Raw genomic sequence first — 18846 nt, 5'->3', positions numbered from 1 at the left:
TAACTTGAATCCCATGGAATAGCCTTGCAGCATCAAAGCCTGGCTGCTTCATACCTAGGGGACTCCATTGTCGGCCAACTTGAATAGCCTTGCAGCATCAAAGCCTGGCTGCTTCATACCTAGGGGACTCCATTGTCGGCCAACTTGAATCCCATTGAATAGCCTTGCAGCATCAAAGCCTGGCTGCTTCATACCTAGGGGACTCAATTGTTGGCCAACTTGAATAGCCTTGCAGCATCAAAGCCTGGCTGCTTCATACCTAGGGGACTCCATTGTTGGCCAACTTGAATCCCATTGAATAGCCTTGCAGCATCCAAGCCTGGCTGCTTCATACCTAGGGGACTCCATTGTCAGCCAACTTGAATCCCATTGAATAGCCTTGCAGCATCAAAGCCTGGCTGCTTCATACCTAGGGGACTCCATTGTCGGCCAACTTTAATAGCCTTGCAGCATCCAAGCCTGGCTGCTTCATACCTAGAGGACTCCATTGTCGGCCAACTTGAATCCCATTGAATAGCCTTGCAGCATCAAAGCCTGGCTGCTTCATACCTAGGGGACTCCATTGTCGGCCAACTTGAATCCCATTGAATAGCCTTGCAGCATCCAAGCCTGGCTGCTTCATACCTAGAGGACTCCATTGTCGGCCAACTTGAATCCCATTGAATAGCCTTGCAGCATCAAAGCCTGGCTGCTTCATACCTAGGGGACTCCACTGTCGGCCAACTTGAATCCCATTGAATAGCCTTGCAGCATCAAAGCCTGGCTGCTTCATACCTAGGGGACTCCATTGTTGGCCAACTTGAATCCCATTGAATAGCCTTGCAGCATCAAAGCCTGGCTGCTTCATACCTAGGGGACTCCACTGTCGGCCAACTTGAATCCCATTGAATAGCCTTGCAGCATCAAAGCCTGGCTGCTTCATACCTAGGGGACTGCATTGTCGGCCAACTTGAATAGCCTTGCAGCATCAAAGCCTGGCTGCTTCATACCTAGGGGACTCCATTGTCGGCCAACTTGAATAGCCTTGCAGCATCAAAGCCTGGCTGCTTCATACCTAGGGGACTCCATTGTCGGCCAACTTGAATCCCATTGAATAGCCTTGCAGCATCAAAGCCTGGCTGCTTCATACCTAGGGGACTCCATTGTTGGCCAACTTGAATAGCCTTGCAGCATCAAAGCCTGGCTGCTTCATACCTAGGGGACTCCATTGTCGGCCAACTTGAATCCCATTGAATAGCCTTGCAGCATCAAAGCCTGGCTGCTTCATACCTAGGGGACTCCATTGTTGGCCAACTTGAATAGCCTTGCAGCATCAAAGCCTGGCTGCTTCATACCTAGGGGACTCCATTGTCAGCCAACTTGAATATCCTTGCAGCATCAAAGCCTGGCTGCTTCCTACCTTCGGGGAATCCTCTTTATGCCACGAAGAAAACCCCACTAAGGACTACGCCACAGCAACGCGTGGCCGGGTACAGCTAGTTATATTATACGACTATACTGCAATATTATTAGTAATATTTCATATAATAAAAATATACAATTATAGTGAATTATATGTACATCCTCTGGAGGAGAGAGGGCGGTCTAGAAATAAAGTTTTGTTGTTATTATGTTATTCTTATTGGAAAACTAAGCAAGGGGGGGTTATATCTCCTAGGCTCCAATGGCATTGAGCTGTTGTAGAGTTTGTATAGGATGGTGGGAGTTGTAGTTTGACAAGGCACCGGCACTCCTGGGCAGAAGACGGGAAAGACCTTGCAAAACCCTAACTCCCAGGATGTTATTATTAGGAGTATTACTATTGTCATGTAATTATATTTCCCAAATGGCTCAATGATAGATCAATGGGATTCCTTATGTCTTTTCTCTTTGTCGCCCTCCTGTGGACAGAAGAATATTGCACTTGCCTTGGGATTCTGAGTCTTCGCTCTCTGCTGCCATCCAATGGTCAGAGGCGGAAGTGCAGCCTCGAGCGTTGAAGGCGCCTTTGTGCTGCACTTCCCGACCTGACCATTGGATGGCAGCAGAGAGCAAAGAATCAGAGTTTCAAGGCAAGTGCAATATTCTTCTGTCCACAGGAGGGCGACAGACAGAAAAGCCATTAGGACTTAATGTAATATTAATTGATATTTCTTTGATCCAGGGTAATCTTAAGTAATACTAATATTAATAATAATAATCTTGGGAGTGAGAGGTTTGCAAGACCTGTCACGCCCTCCGCCCAGGAGTGCTGGTGCCTTATATCATTATAATAGTGTATTATTATTATATTGTAATACATTGGAATGTTATCAATATTATATGTATATACATTATATTAGTACAGCACAATATAAGCATTATATATTATTATTTTGTACTATAGCACTATATTGCAATATTATTAGTAATATTACATGTAATAAAATATATAATTGTAATAGCGTATTATTATTATTATATTGTAATACATCAGAATATTATTATCAATATTATATGTATATACATTATAATATTAGTACAGCACAATATAAGCATTATATATTAGTATATTGTACTATAGGACTATATTGCAATATTATTAGTAATATTACATGTAATATAAATATATAATTATAATACCGTATTATTATTATTATTCTATTGTATTACATCGGAATATTATCAATATTGTATGTGTATACAGTATATGATGAGTATAGTATAATATGAGTATTCTCTATTATTCTATTGTGAAATTGATACAGGAGACATGATGGACAGGTGTCTTCCTGGTCCCGCCTTCTTCCTTCTGGTCTACTTTTTTACTTTCTCAAACCTATTAGTAGAAATAATTTCTAAGCCGAAGCGCCGGCGTTGTCCGTAGACACCTCCAGGGTCATGTGGCCACTGGCACGACGGCATGGAGCGCCGTTACCTTCCCGCTGGAGCGGTACCTATTGATCTACTCACACTCTGGAGGTTGGTGCTCACCTCCATTTATTTTTTTTAAATCATTTTTATTGAAATACATAAAAATACATAAAAAAGAAGAGGCCTGGGTGAACTTGGGACTCCAACTCCCACAATGCCTAGCAGCCAGCCTACGGGTTGGGAAGAGTCCCAAACTCCGGCAGGCAGGGAGGGCGCGCAGGCCAAGGGGGTTTTCCTGCCTGGGATTCCTTCCCCGCCTTGGCCTGCAAACGTCCGGGCAGGGAAGGGAGGCAGGCGCGGCCTCACGCCCAACCCCGGCTCGGTTTGGAAGGCCACGCTCCCGGCGCCCTTCCTCCTCCTCCCGGGCCTTGGCGACGAAGCCTCGACGGACCCGGGTCACCGTGGAAACGCCGCCCCGAACGCCTCTGACCGGGCCGGGCCGCCATCTTGCCGCCCTGTGACGGAGCTTCCGGTGACGCCGAGGAGGCCGCGCAGGCGCAGAAGGGAGGGAGAGGGATGCCTGTCGTGGGCGGGGCCACGTTCGCTCTCCTAGGGAGCAGGCCGCACAGGCGCATAAAGGGATGCCTGTAGTGGGCGGGCCAAGTTCCCTCGAATCGGGAGCAGGCCGCACAGGCGCATAAAGGGATGCCTGCAGTGGGCGGGGCCAAGTTCGCTCTCATAGGGAGCAGGCCGCGCAGGCGCATAAAGGGATGCCTGTAGTGGGCGGGCCAAGTTCCCTCGAATCGGGAGCAGGCCGCACAGGCGCATAAAGGGATGCCTGCAGTGGGCGGGGCCAGGTTCGCTCTCATACGGAGCAGGCCGCACAGGCGCATAAAGGGATGCCTGCAGTGGGCGGGGCCAAGTTCGCTCTCATAGGGAGCAGGCCGCGCAGGCGCATAAAGGGATGCCTGTAGTGGGCGGGCCAAGTTCCCTCGAATCGGGAGCAGGCCGCACAGGCGCATAAAGGGATGCCTGCAGTGGGCGGGGCCAGGTTCGCTCTCATACGGAGCAGGCCGCACAGGCGCATAAAGGGATGCCTGCAGTGGGCGGGGCCAAGTTCGCTCTCATAGGGAGCAGGCCGCGCAGGCGCATAAAGGGATGCCTGTAGTGGGCGGGCCAAGTTCCCTCGAATCGGGAGCAGGCCGCGCAGGCGCAGGAGTGTCTGCAGTGCCTTTTCTGTTGCATGCTTGCTGCGGGGCAGAGTGCTGGGCTTGGTGGTCCCTGTGTAGACTTGCCCACGGCTGCATGGGACAGGAAAGGCCCTGCAGACTCATCCTGCCAGAGAAGTCAACCATGAACCAACCTGGACACAGAATATTTATTTATTTATTTATGACAGTATTTCTTCCCAAACCTTCTCACCCAATAAGGGGAGACTCAGGGTGGCTTACAAATAGAAAATACACATATAAACAATTACAATGACATTTCAATTCAATTCAAAATTCAGTGACATTAAAACATTCATAAAACTATTATTATTAAGGCAAAAATTCAATGCCTTATTATACAAAGCAAAAAAAAACATAACATAAAATCAATAGGAACAATCAACATATAAATACACTTTAGTGCCATGTAGGCAGAGTTAAATACTCTTTGGCACTTGCCAGAGGTACTTGGGGTGCAAGAAAATTATATATAATAAATATTATAAATAATAATAATAATACAAAATAATACTTTATTTTTATATTCCCGCTCCCATCTCCCCCAGGAGGACTCGGGGTGGCTCACATGGGAAACAAGCCCAATGTCACATGTAATAAACAGTCATACATTAAAAATATAAACAATATAAACAATTAAACCATATAACAGCATATCAGAACAATGAGTCTGAGCATAGTACAATATATATATAGAGAGGCAAAAATTATACAGGTACTTTATTTGTAAAAACAAGGTCAGGTGTATAAAATGCAGTAACATAAACTGTCCTGTAATCTAGATGTTTAATGCTGTCAAATATTGAACGTTGTGCCTTTGAATAATAACCAGAACACACTTTTTTGGGAAGAGTTTTCTTCTTGAAAGCTGACCTCGTTGGAAAGGGGTCGACCTCAGCAGCTCCGAAAAGGCAAGGCGTCCTGCTCTCCGCTCTCTCTCTGGGATCTCCGTCCGTCCGTCCGTCCGTCCTTCCGTCCTTGGCTCTTGTCCAGGAGGAGCCCCTCCCTCGGGGATTTTGGAGACATGGAACAAGGGAGAAGACAGGGGTCAGGAGGGCTGAACCCAGGGGAGCATCTCGCTTTTGGGGGGCTCTTGGGAACGACGGGAGCAAAGGCACCGCTTTACGCACGTGGCTTTTCCTCCTGCTAAGAGGAGAGGATCCCCTGTCACCAGGCATTTGTGGGGGTCCCTGGGGGGGTGGCCCTGCACGGAGACAAGGGGGGGGGTCCTGGGCCCCACGTTTGCATTCAGAAACAGGCTCCCGTGCGCCAGACCTTTGCGTGAGGAACGCGGCTGCCCCTGGGAGGGAGGGAGGGCCGTCCGTTGGCCCTGGGCGGATGGTGGGGGGCTTTCCTAGGCCGTCGGATGGGGGCAGAGCGGGGGCCAAGCCCGGTACCACAGGGAGGCCTCTGGGGGCCCGGGCGGGGGGCTCCCAGCACAGGGCAGGGGCCGGGGGGCCGGGGGGGCCGGAGCCCTTCTTCCCACGGGAGGCCCGGAGGCCCCCTCCCACTTGGTTCTTGCCAACAGGCAAAAACAGTCCTATTTAAAAGCCTAGCCTGCCCGGGTTAGAACTGGGTTAGTAGGGTTAGCGGTTAGTGCAGGGATTAATCTGAGCTACTACATCCCGGGGACGTTTTAAAATGCCCGTGACGTGGGCTGAGAGCGGCCCCTCGGGTCCCCAGGGGGGTGCCAAGGCCGGGCCCCCGCTCTCCCCCCAGCCGTGACCCCCTGCACATCCAGGGAGACCCCCCCCCCACGACCTGCCCAGGGCAAAGGGAGGACCTGTCCGTCACCGAGTGGGGCCTCAACGCCACGCACAAGGGGAGCCGTGGGTGGTGTTCCTTGCGCAAAGGCCTAGCGCACTGCTCTTGAATGCAAAGGCCTAGGAGCCTGCTCTTGAATGCAAAGGTAGGCGTTAAATGCCTGGTCTAACATTAATGACAGGGGATCTCAGTGGGGGGGCCCTCCCCATCAGTGGGGGGCCCCTCCCCCTAGCAACAACATACTACTATAGAACATATGAATATTGTGCTAGGATAATAATAGACTCTATTGTATATTAATGTCATATTGATACTAATATGAATAAATAATATGAACATACATACTACTATATAACATAATAACATTGTGCTAGGATAATAATATACTCTATTGCAGGGGTCCCCAAACCTTTTAAACAGGGAGCCAGTTCACGATCCTTCAGACCATTGCAGGGCCAGACTATAGTTGGCCACCAAGCAATAATAATAATAATTAATAATAATAATAATAATAATTATGAGGGTTGGAAGGGTTGGCCATTGAGTCCAATCCCTTTCTGCCTTTGTGCACCGAAAGCACAAGCAAAGCACCCCTGACAGATGGCCACCCAGCCTCAATGCTAATAATAATAATAATAATAATAATAATAATAATAATAATAATAATAATAATAATAAGGGTTGTGCTGTGGGGGCCGGATAAATGGCTTCGATGGGCCGCATCCCGCACACGGGCCTTAGTTTGGGGACCCCTGCTCTATTGTATATTAATGTAATATTGATACTAATATGAATAACTAATATTAACATCTAATGACTAATACTGACATCTAATAATTAAGATGCTCCTCCCCTAATAACATGCTATTCTAATTTTTATATACAGTAGAGTCTCACTTATCCAACACTCGCTTATCCAACGCATTTTTGTAGACAATGTTTTCAAGACATCATGATTTTTTGGTACTAAATTCATAAATACAGTAATTACTACATAGCATTACTGCATATTGAACTACTTTTTTTGTGAAATTTGTTGTATAACATGATGATTTGGTGCTTAATTTGTAAAATCATAAACTAATTTGATGTTTAATAGGCTTTTCCTTAATCCCTCCTTATTATCCAACATATTCGCTTATCCAACATTCTGCTGGCCCGTTTATGTTGGATAAATGAGACTCTACTGTGTGTGTGTGTGTATATATATATATATATATATATATATATATATATATATAAAATTTAATATATAATAATTACAACATATTGTATATACATATATTCATAATATTATATTGTAATACGATATACTAATAATACAATATAATAATATTAATTATATATTATATTTTGCATGTAATATTACTAATAATACTACCATATATTGATATAGTACAATATAGTAATTTATTGCCAGTATTGTACTATGCTAATAATATAATATTGTATGTAAATTTAATTTTTAAGCCGTTCTGAGTCCCCTTCGGGGTGAGAAGGGCAGCATATAAATCTAATAAATAAATAAATAAATAAATTAAGCAATATAATACTAACAATGATACAATAATATTAATTACATATTATATTTTAAATGTAATATTGCTAACAATATTTCTATATAGTGGTATAGTGCAATGTAGTAATATATAATGCTAATATTGTGCTATGCTAATGAGATAGTGTATATAAATATAACTTGTAAGCCGCTCTGAGTCCCCTTTAAGGGAAAAGAGGGCGGGGTATAAATGTAGTAAATAAATAAATACATAAATCTCTTTTTACCAGGCTTCAAATTAATAATATGGGGTCCCTTCATGCCTGGCTATGCAGTCATTGAGAATAAGGCTGGACCCCATAGGCCTGCATTGAGGTTAAGATTCTGCCAGGCATCCTATTAAAAATGGAGGGTCCCTCCCCTTACGTTAACCAGAGGGGATCTCCTTTATCCAACAAGAGAGGTTCCCACCTGCTAGGTTTGGCTTTAAACGCAGCGGGTCCCTCAGAAGCCTGGTTTTAAATTAATTGCAAACCTTCTTTAACGAGGGTTTGCCTTACAAATAGAGTTTTCCACGTGCCAGGCCCTTTTTATCAAGGTTGGCCCGGGCTGTGGCGCAGGCGGGAGAGGAAGCCAGCTGCAATTATAACTGCAATGAATCACTCTGACCAGGAGGTCATGAGTTCGAGACCCGCTCGGAGCTTATGTTTGTTTGTCTTTGTTCTATGTTAAAAGGCACTGAATGTTTGCCTATATGTGTCATGTGATCCGCCCTGAGTCCCCTTTGGGGTGAGAAAGAAGGGCGGAATAGAAATGCTGTCAATAAATAATAAATAAAAGGGGCTCCACGTATACCTTGAATGGGTTCTCTTTGCGAGCGCTTGGCCGGAAGCCCCAAACTGCTTCAAGGCATTTCCAATGGCCAATTGCCGGAGTGGGAGTCCCCGATCTATTGGGGGGAGAGTCCCTGAGGGCCCCCAGCTGTATATGCGTGTGTGTGTGTGTCATGTGTGTGTCATGTGTGTGTGTGCAAAGCAGCCGTGGAGGTTGGAAGGAACGTCTCACCTGGCTTTAGGGCTCCGCTGTAGGAATCTCCTTCCCGGAATCTTCTTTTTACCTGTGTAGCAGATGCTTTCCAAACAGGAAGGATCCCTCTCGGCCGATGGGAGACGGTGTCCGGCAGGAGCCCTCCGGGAGTCCAGGCACATGAAACGGGAGAGAAAAGAGAAGGTCTATACCCGACTTTTCATGAAAAAAGAATAGGATATCTCCCCAGGCAGGCCTTAAGGGTTAAAAGAACCAGGGATCTCCCCACGGTTGGCCTTAAGGGTTAAAAGAACCAGGGATCTCCCCACGGTTGGCCTTAAGGGTTAAAAGAACCAGGGATCTCCCCACGGTTGGCCTTAAGGGTTAAAAGAACCAGGGATCTCCCCACGGTTGGCCTTAAGGGTTAAAAGAACCAGGGATCTCCCCACGGTTGGCCTTAAGGGTTAAAAGAACCAGGGATCTCCCCACGGTTGGCCTTAAGGGTTAAAAGAACCAGGGATCTCCACATCGCCTGGCGTTACCTTAAAGAATAGGAGATCTCTATAGGCCAGGCCACCTTAGTTTAACAACAAGAGATCTCTATAGGCCAGGCCACCTTAGTTTAACAACAAGAGATCTCTATAGGCCAGGCCACCTTAGTTTAACAACAAGAGATCTCTATAGGCCAGGCCACCTTAGTTTAACAAAAGGGGATCTCTATAGGCCAAGCCGCCTTAGTTTCTGGATAGGAGATCTCTATAGGCCTTACTTTAAGAATAGAGGATCCCCTTTAACCAGGTCCCCTGGGTGGGTGGCCTTACATAAATAAAAGGGGGTCCCTACATGCCTATGTTTGCAGTCCAAAACCAGGTTGGCCATGTTCTGGCGGCCACGGCTGGCCTCCCCTTGTGTGTGGCGCCGAAGCTCCGCCCGGGGAGGGAGGGGGCGTCCGTTGGCCCTGGGCGGACGAGATACAGGCGGCAGGGGTCATGGGTTGGGGGAGAGCGGGGGGCCCAGCCCTGGCACCGTGGGGGGCACACTGAGGGCCCCAGGGGCTGCTCTCAGGACACCTTGCGGGCCTTTTGAATGTCCTTCTAGGGGAGCCCTTCTATGGGGGGCCAGGAGGCCCCCTTCCCTCCCAGCTTGGTTCTTGCCAGCAGGCAAAACACAGTCCTATTTAAAAGGCCAGCCTGCCCTAGTTAGAATGGTGTTAGTAGGGTTAGTAGGTGAGTTAAGGTATTAATATTTTTATTGCTAGCCACTGTCTAAGTTTAAGGGAGCTTTTAAAATGCCCGTAAGGTGTGCTGCTCCCCGCGGTGCCAGGGCCGGGCCCCCCGCTGCCCCCCAAGCTGTGGCCCCTACGGCTTGTATAGGAAAACCCCCATCATCTGCCTAGAACAAAGGGAGGACCCGTCCGTTCCCGAGTGGGAACCTTCGATGCCACACACGAGGGGAACCGTGTTCTTCATGCAAAAGCCTAGCACACAGGTAGCCTGTTTTTTATTGCAAAGATAGACATGAAATGCCTAGCCTGACACCCATTACCCTGACAATGACCTTTTTTGGGGGGCGGGCGGTGTCCTTGCGAGAGTGTCTTCAAGCATCTTCTGTCTTCTGTCTCTTCGACCTTTTGTTTCTTCCCTTTCTTCCCTTTGACTTGAATTCAGCGCTGGGAGAAGAGTGAGTGGGAAGAAAGCTTTCAGAAAAAAAAAACAGGCATTGTCTTCTTTCTATTTTGCAAGGCCAGGAAGACAGTTCCCATCTTGTCTCCCGTAACATGCTATGCTAATAATATAATATGTATTGTGTATATATAGTATATTGTATATAATATACAATATAATAGACAATGATATATCATAATATAATATATTGAATATAAATATAATATAGAGAATATTATAATGTAATACAATATAATTCAAATACTAATGAAATATAATATTAATTATTTTATATATTACATGTAATATTTCTAATAATATTACAGTATGATGGTATAGTACAATATAGTAATATATAATGCTATTATTGTGTATGCTAATATAATACTTTGTATGTACATATATAATTATATATAATATATATAATATATAATCAATATCATTGTTTTATTATTAAATTGTATTACATTACAATATTACTATCAATATTATATGTATATTCATTAGATTATAATATATTATATTGTCCATTATATACAAAATTATTTATATATATATATATATATATATATATATATATATATATATATATATATAATTTTCAGCATAGCATGTTATGGGTCTTAAGGCTGGAAATAAATCAGATTGGTAAAAAAAATGCAATTATTATTCTACTCATTTCCTCTGGAAAGCTGTGTGAATTTTCAAAAATGTTGCCATGTGTTGTCAAAGGCTTTCATGGCCGGAATCACTGGGTTGTTGTGAGTTTCTGGGCTGCCACCTCAAAAAGCAGGGCCAGCTAACACCTCCAAACACAGGATTCCCCCAGGCAGGAAGCAGCCAGGCCTTGAAACTGCAGGCCATTCAATGCTAATCAAGGTGGCCAATAGCAGCATTCACATTGGCCTCCAACAGACAAGAGTTCTTTCTCCCACCCTGGACATTTGGCAGATATATAAAAACTTCACCAGCAATCTATGGTTTCCTGCCATAGATGTGGGCGAAACGTCAGGAGAGAATGCTTCTGGAAACCAATTATTATTTCAGATTATAATAAATAAAATGCAACAATATTCACCTGGTCCCTTCAGAAAAAGCTGTGCTAATTTTCAAAAGTTTTGCCTTTGTTTCTCCCTTCCGTTTCACAAGGCTTGGCCATTTCTGAGGTAAAGTCTGAGGTGACAATCTCTTAATAAATAAAATTGGCATTTTCTTCTTTCTATTTCACAAGGCTTTTCTGAGGTAAAGGTTCGATAAAGAAATTTCTGAAATAATAAGGAAACGTACATGAATAAAGTGAAAAGAAGTTCTCCAGATGACAGAAAAAACATATTCTGAGGTAAAACTTATGGCTCAGAGTAAAGCCACCTGGCTCTTTATGGCCCTTTGTGGGTCTTAAGGCTGGAAATAAATCAAATGGTGTAAATTTCCAAAAATGTTGTTCTTTGTCTTTCTCTGGACAAAAGTTTTGTCATTTTTGAGGTGATAGAATAATAAACTATTCATCAATAAAGCAGGTATTACAGTAGAGTCCCGCTTATCCAACGTAAACGGGCCGACAGAACGTTGGATAAGCGAATATGTTGGATAATAAGGAGAGATTAAGGAAAAGCCTATTAAACATTAAATTAGTTTATGATTTTACAAATTAAGCACCAAACCTTAATGTTATACAACAAATTTGACAGAAAGTCGTTCAATATGCAGTAATACTATGTAGTAATTACTGTATTTACGAATTTAGCACCTAAATATCAGGATTTATTGAAAACATGGACTACAAAAATGCGTTGGATAATCCAGAACGTTGGATAAGCGAGTGTTGGATAAGTGAGACTCTACTGTATTTGTGAATATTTTTTCTGAGTATTTTGCTTATTTTTGGCAAATGTTTCCACAAATATTTGTATGATTTTTTGGGTGAATATTTTATTTCAATGTTTGTGAATGTTTCCATGATTGTTTTTTTTCTGAATACGTTTGTGAATATTTTTATGAATATTTTTCCCCAAATACTTTGCTTATTTTGGGCAAATGTTTCTGCAAATATTTTTTATGATTATGTTTGTCAATACTTTAATGATTTTGTAAATATTTCAGTGAACATTGTTTCCAACTGTATCTTCTCTCTTTCTAGAGAAAGGCTTTGTGACGAGGTGATTTCTGAGGCAAAACCTCATGGAAGTCTTAATAAACGAAATAGTTTCCTTCTTTCTGTTTCACAAAGCCTTTATCCACCTTTATCTGGAGAAAGACCTGGTGCTATTTGAGGCCGTTTTTGAAAATTTAAGACCAGAGTAATATAATAAAGCAGGCCTTTCCTCCTCTTTGTATTTCACTTTTGAGGGGATTCCTGAGGGAATGAAAGAACCCCCAAAACAACAAGGAAACCAACCTAAAACCGAGTGGGAGAGAGAGGGTCCTCTGGACGGGAAGAAAAGCCTTTCCTGAGGTAAAAGTGACTCCCCAAAGGAAAGGCGTCTCTCTCCTCTTTCAACTCTTCAACTGGGCGCCAAACGAGGCCCCGTTTCCTGAGGTAAATTCACGGCTGAGGCGCCAAGAAGAAGCCCCGCCTCCACCACGGCCGCCTTTTCGGCCATGGTCCCACCCCTCCTCCCTCTGCCGCCGCCCGATTGGACGATTCTCCCGCACGTCACAGGCGGGAAAGCAGGGAGCGGCTCGACGCATGCGCACTCCGTTGTCATCTAAAATAGATACAGTAGTCTCACTTATCCAACGTTCAGGATTATCCAACACATTTTTATAGTCAACGTTTTCAATATATCGTGATATTTTGGTGCTAAATTCATAAAGTAATGACAACATAACATTACTGCGTATTGAACTGCTTTTTCTGTCAAATCAAATTGGTTTCCCAGAAGCATTCTCTCCTGACGTTTCGCCCACATCTCTTATGCAACTTATGATTTAGCACTGGTATGTGACATAATACTAATGATATAACATACTAGGGGTGTATTATAGACATTGTGGTATATGATTAATATAGTACAATCTAAGAAAAAACAATTGGTTTCCCAGAAGCATTCTCTCCTGACGTTTCGCCCACATCTCTTATGCAACTTATGATTTAGCACTGGTATGTGACATAATACTAATAATATAACATACTAGTGGTGCATTATAGATATTGTGGTATATTATTAATATAGTACAATCTAAGAAATCATAATTGGTTTCCCAGAAGCATTCTCTCCTGACGTTTCGCCCACATCTCTTATGCAACTTTTGATTTAGCACTGGTATGTGACATAATACTAATAATATAACATACTAGTGGTGTATTATAGATATTGTGGTATATTATTAATATAGTACAATCTAAGAAATCATAATTGGTTTCCCAGAAGCATTCTCTCCTGACGTTTCGCCCACATCTCTTATGCAACTTATGATTTAGCACTAAAATGTGACATAATACTAATAATATAACATACTCGTGGTGTATTATAGACATTGTGGTATATGATTAATATAGTACAATCTAAGAAAAAATAATTGGTTTCCCAGAAGCATTCTCTCCTGACGTTTCGCCCACATCTCTTATGCAACTCATGATTTAGCACTGGTATGTGACATAATACTAATGATATAACATACTAGGGGTGTATTATAGACATTGTGGTATATGATTAATATAGTACAATCTAAGAAAAAACAATTGGTTTCCCAGAAGCATTCTCTCCTGACGTTTCGCCCACATCTCTTATGCAACTTATGATTTAGCACTGGTATGTGACATAATACTAATAATATAACATACTAGTGGTGCATTATAGATATTGTGGTATATTATTAATATAGTACAATCTAAGAAATCATAATTGGTTTCCCAGAAGCATTCTCTCCTGACGTTTCGCCCACATCTCTTATGCAACTTTTGATTTAGCACTGGTATGTGACATAATACTAATAATATAACATACTAGTGGTGTATTATAGATATTGTGGTATATTATTAATATAGTGCAATCTAAGAAATCATAATTGGTTTCCCAGAAGCATTCTCTCCTGACGTTTCGCCCACATCTCTTATGCAACTTTTGATTTAGCACTAAAATGTGACATAATACTAATAATATAATATACTCGTGGTGTATTATAGACATTGTGGTATATGATTAATATAGTACAATCTAAGAAAAAATAATTGGTTTCCCAGAAGCATTCTCTCCTGACGTTTCGCCCACATCTCTTATGCAACTTATGATTTAGCACTAAAATGTGACATAATACTAATAATATAATATACTCGTGGTGTATTATAGACATTGTGGTATATGATTAATATAGTACAATCTAAGAAAAAACAATTGGTTTCCCAGAAGCATTCTCTCCTGACGTTTCGCCCACATCTCTTATGCAACTTATGATTTAGCACTGGTATGTGACATAATACTAATGATATAACATACTAGGGGTGTATTATAGACATTGTGGTATATGATTAATATAGTACAATCTAAGAAATAATAATTGGTTTCCCAGAAGCATTCTCTCCTGACGTTTCGCCCACATCTCTTATGCAACTTATGATTTAGCACTGGTATGTGACATAATACTAATGATATAACATACTAGGGGTGTATTATAGACATTGTGGTATATGATTAATATAGTACAATCTAAGAAATAATAATTGGTTTCCCAGAAGCATTCTCTCCTGACATTTCGCCCACATCTCTTATGCAACTTATGATTTAGCACTAATATGTTACATAATACTAACAATATAACATACTAGGGGTGTATTATAGACATTGTGGTATATTATTAATATAGTACAATCTAAGAAAAAATAATTGGTTTCCCAGAAGCATTCTCTCCTGACGTTTCGCCCACATCTCTTATGCAACTTATGATTTAGCACTAAAATGTGACATAATACTAATAATATAACATACTAGGGGTGTATTATAGACATTGTGGTATATGATTAATATAGTACAATGTAAGAAATAATAATTGGTTTCCCAGAAGCATTCTCTCCTGACGTTTCGACCACATCTCTTATGCAACTTATGATTTAGCACTAAAATGTGACATAATACTAATAATATAATATACTCGTGGTGTATTATAGACATTGTGGTATATGATTAATATAGTACAATCTAAGAAATAATAATTGGTTTCCCAGAAGCATTCTCTCCTGACGTTTCGCCCACATCTCTTATGCAACTTTTGATTTAGCACTAAAATGTGACATAATACTAATAATATAACATACTAGGGGTGTATTATAGATATTGTGGTATATTATTAATATAGTACAATCTAAGAAATCATAATTGGTTTCCCAGAAGCATTCTCTCCTGACGTTTCGCCCACATCTCTTATGCAACTTATGATTTAGCACTAAAATGTGACATAATACTAATAATATAATATACTCGTGGTGTATTATAGACATTGTGGTATATGATTAATATAGTACAATCTAAGAAAAAATAATTGGTTTCCCAGAAGCATTCTCTCCTGACGTTTCGCCCACATCTCTTATGCAACTTTTGATTTAGCACTAAAATGTGACATAATACTAATAATATAACATACTAGGGGTGTATTATAGACATTGTGGTATATGATTAATATAGTACAATCTAAGAAATAATAATTGGTTTCCCAGAAGCATTCTCTCCTGACGTTTCGCCCACATCTCTTATGCAACTTTTGATTTAGCACTAAAATGTGACATAATACTAATAATATAACATACTAGGGGTGTATTATAGACATTGTGGTATATGATTAATATAGTACAATCTAAGAAATAATAATTGGTTTCCCAGAAGCATTCTCTCCTGACGTTTCGCCCACATCTCTTATGCAACTTATGATTTAGCACTAAAATGTGACATAATACTAATAATATAATATACTCGTGGTGTATTATAGACATTGTGGTATATGATTAATATAGTACAATCTAAGAAAAAACAATTGGTTTCCCAGAAGCATTCTCTCCTGACGTTTCGCCCACATCTCTTATGCAACTTATGATTTAGCACTAAAATGTGACATAATACTAATAATATAACATACTAGTGGTGTATTATAGATATTGTGGTATATTATTAATATAGTACAATCTAAGAAATCATAATTGGTTTCCCAGAAGCATTCTCTCCTGACGTTTCGCCCACATCTCTTATGCAACTTATGATTTAGCACTAAAATGTGACATAATACTAATAATATAATATACTCGTGGTGTATTATAGACATTGTGGTATATGATTAATATAGTACAGTCTAAGAAAAAATAATTGGTTTCCCAGAAGCATTCTCTCCTGACGTTTCGCCCACATCTCTTATGCAACTTTTGATTTAGCACTAAAATGTGACATAATACTAATAATATAACATACTAGGGGTGTATTATAGACATTGTGGTATATGATTAATATAGTACAATCTAAGAAATAATAATTGGTTTCCCAGAAGCATTCTCTCCTGACGTTTCGCCCACATCTCTTATGCAACTTATGATTTAGCACTAAAATGTGACATAATACTAATAATATAACATACTAGGGGTGTATTATAGACATTGTGGTATATGATTAATATAGTACAATCTAAGTAATAATAATTGGTTTCCAGAAGCATTCTCTCCTGACGTTTCACCCACAATGTAATTTTATTGGTATCTATTTTTATTTCTGAAATTTCCCACCCTCGGCTTATACTGGAGTCAATGATTTCCCAGGGTTTTTTTTGTGGTAAAATTAGATGCCTCGGTTTATATTCGGGTCGGCTTATATCCGGGTATATAGGGTATTTGAAGAATATTCCATGGAGAGGCCTTCGTCCTCATCCTCCTCCTCCTCATCCTCCTCCTCCGTCTCCATTGACGGCAATGCGGGGAATTTTCCAGTCCGCCTGCAATGCGCGCCTTTCACCACTGGATGGAGACAAACACACACAGCGGCTTCTTCCCATTCATTTTCTCTCCGCCCGCAATGCGCGCCTTTCACCACTGGATGGAGACAAACACACACAGCGGCTTCTTCCCATTCATTTTCTCTCCGCCCGCAATGCGCGCCTTTCACCACTGGATGGAGACAAACACACACAGCGGCTTATTCCCTATTCACTTTCTCTCCGCCCGCAATGCGCGCCTTTCACCACTGGATGGAGACAAACACACACAGCGGATTCCTGGCCATTGAATAGCCTTGCAGCATCAAAGCCTGGCTGCTTCATACCTAGGGGACTCCATTGTCGGCAAACTTGAATCCCATTGAATAGCCTTGCAGCATCAAAGCCTGGCTGCTTCATACCTAGGGGACTCCATTGTCGGCCAACTTGAATCCCATTGAATAGCCTTGCAGCATCAAAGCCTGGCTGCTTCATACCTAGGGGACTCCATTGTCGGCCAACTTGAATCCCATTGAATAGCCTTGCAGCATCAAAGCCTGGCTGCTTCATACCTAGGGGACTCCATTGTCGGCCAACTTGAATTCCCATTGAATAGCCTTGCAGCATCAAAGCCTGGCTGCTTCATACCTAGGGGACTCCATTGTCGGCCAAGTTGAATCCCATTGAATAGCCTTGCAGCATCGAAGCCTGGCTGCTTCATACCTAGGGGACTCCATTGTCGGCCAACTTGAATCCCATTGAATAGCCTTGCAGCATCAAAGCCTGGCTGCTTCATACCTAGGGGACTCCATTGTCGGCCAACTTGAATAGCCTTGCAGCATCAAAGCCTGGCTGCTTCATACCTAGGGGACTCCATTGTCGGCCAACTTGAATCCCATTGAATAGCCTTGCAGCATCGAAGCCTGGCTGCTTCATACCTAGGGGACTCCATTGTCGGCCAACTTGAATCCCATTGAATAGCCTTGCAGCATCAAAGCCTGGCTGCTTCATACCTAGGGGACTCCATTGTCGGCCAACTTGAATAGCCTTGCAGCATCAAAGCCTGGCTGCTTCCTACCTACGGGGAATCCTCTTTATGCCACAAAGAAAACCCCACTAAGGACTACGCCACAGCAACGCGTGGCCGGGTACAGCGAGTTATATTATACGACTATATTGCAATATTATTAGTAATATTTCATATAATAAAAATATACAATTATAGTGAATTATATGTACATCCTCTGGAGGAGAGAGGGCGGTCTAGAAATAAAGTTTTGTTGTTATTATGTTATTCTTATTGGAAAACTAAGCAAGGGGGGGTTATATCTCCTAGGCTCCAATGGCATTGAGCTGTTGTAGAGTTTGTCTAGGATGGTGGGAGTTGTAGTTTGACAAGGCACCGGCACTCCTGGGCAGAAGACGGGAAAGACCTTGCAAAACCCTAACTCCCAGGATGTTATTATTAGTAGTATTACTATTGTCATGTAATTATATTTCCCAAATGGCTCAATGATCTATCAATGGGATTCCTAATGTCTTTTCTCTTTGTCGCCCTCCTGTGGACAGAAGAATATTGCACTTGCCTTGGGATTCTGAGTCTTCGCTCTCTGCTGCCATCCAATGGTCAGAGGCGGAAGTGCAGCCTCGAGCGTTGAAGGCGCCTTTGTGCTGCACTTTTCTATCTGACCATTGGATGGCAGCAGAGAGCAAAGAATCAGAGTTTCAAGGCAAGTGCAATCTTCTTCTGTCCACAGGAGGGCGACAGACAGAAAAGCCATTAGGACTTAATGTAATATTAATTGATATTTCTTTGATCCAGGGTAATCTTAAATAATATTAATATTAATAATAATAATCTTGGGAGTGAGAGGTTTGCAAGACCTGTCACGCCCTCCGCCCAAGAGTGCTGGTGCCTTATATCATTATAATAGTGTATTATTATTAT

General features: G+C 42.0%; 2 long non-coding RNA genes across 7 annotated transcripts in view; both read right to left on the bottom strand.

Annotated features, from left to right (window-relative positions):
- LOC134292315 (uncharacterized) overlaps nt 1-18846 on the bottom strand; it is a 153016-nt gene that overhangs the window by 10680 nt on the left and 123490 nt on the right. The window lies entirely within an intron of this gene.
- Nucleotides 4199-12600, bottom strand: LOC134293188 (uncharacterized). The gene is made up of 3 exons (XR_010000189.1): nt 12409-12600; nt 11092-11278; nt 4199-10018 (listed from the first exon to the last, which is right to left on the bottom strand). It is a non-coding gene; the product is annotated as an uncharacterized LOC134293188 (long non-coding RNA).

This window comes from Anolis carolinensis, unplaced genomic scaffold (genome assembly GCF_035594765.1).
Source record: "Anolis carolinensis isolate JA03-04 unplaced genomic scaffold, rAnoCar3.1.pri scaffold_7, whole genome shotgun sequence".
In the NCBI taxonomy this organism is placed as follows: domain Eukaryota; kingdom Metazoa; phylum Chordata; class Lepidosauria; order Squamata; family Dactyloidae; genus Anolis; species Anolis carolinensis.
The sequence above is the reverse complement of the archived record's forward strand: the minus strand, read 5'-3'. Positions and strand labels throughout refer to the sequence as shown.